Below are 1,057 nucleotides of genomic sequence, written 5' to 3'. Positions count from 1 at the left end.
CAGATTAGAAAATATATTTTTTCTGGAATTTTTTTGTTGCTATATCTCGTATCTGAGATTTTCACATTTAAACATAGTTAGAGAAGCAACAAACATTTTAAAGTTTATGTAAATATTGTGAAAATTAAAGATATATCTATGATTCTAGATCATCTAATTTCATACAAACAATACACCCAAGTTTATTTTCTACTGAAGTTGCTTTGATAATAAGCAAAATCTGTTGGTTCTTGTCATCAAAATTCAGTTTAACAGATTACTACTGCTGTTTTATTTTAAGTGCTCTGGTTCAGTAATTCACCTTGCTTTTTTCACCATCTAGGAATTATTCCCAATGCAGTTATTGGCACAACATATTGGTTTTTACCTTATACAGAAGAATGGTTACTTAATACTGTAACACTGAGAGAGTAAAAACAGCAGCAACATATTAACAATGTGTCAGATACTTTAATTGACTACTACATTTAATCCTTACAAGAACCCTATAAGGTGGTTTTATTATTAATCTTGTTTTATATGTAAAGAAACTGAAATTCAGAGGGTTAAGTAACTTTCTCACATTGCTGGTAATGTGAAAATCAGATGTGAACCCCATCTTTCATGGCTCCAAAGTCTATCAGAGAGAAGCCCTTTCCTATGGCTACCATGCAGGCCTTGGCATTAGCCGTATGTTTCATGTATACATACTACTGGTGATAAGGTTGAGCATGTAAGATCACTGTTCCTGAAAAAACAGTTTGAATCGCACATTCAAGGTGGTGATTTAGTGTATCATCTATTTAAAAGCCAGATTTTGTGGTTTAAACCAGTCCAATGCTCTAAGTTGAAGTAAAATTAATTCAAGTAACATTCTCTACTACTACTACTGCTACTACTTTTCCTCCTCCTCCTCCCCTCCTCCCTCTTCCTCCCCTCTCCCCTGCCCTCCTCCTCCACCTCATTATTATTATTACTATTATTATTGATTGATTGCAATAACATTTACAGCTTTCTTTCTCCTTCCCCCACTTCAAATGTGATTTCCTAGTGCTGCAGATGAAATTCTGGAAAGCTG

This window comes from Balaenoptera ricei, chromosome 3 (genome assembly GCF_028023285.1).
Source record: "Balaenoptera ricei isolate mBalRic1 chromosome 3, mBalRic1.hap2, whole genome shotgun sequence".
Classification (NCBI taxonomy): domain Eukaryota; kingdom Metazoa; phylum Chordata; class Mammalia; order Artiodactyla; family Balaenopteridae; genus Balaenoptera; species Balaenoptera ricei.
This window is presented reverse-complemented; position numbering follows the sequence as displayed.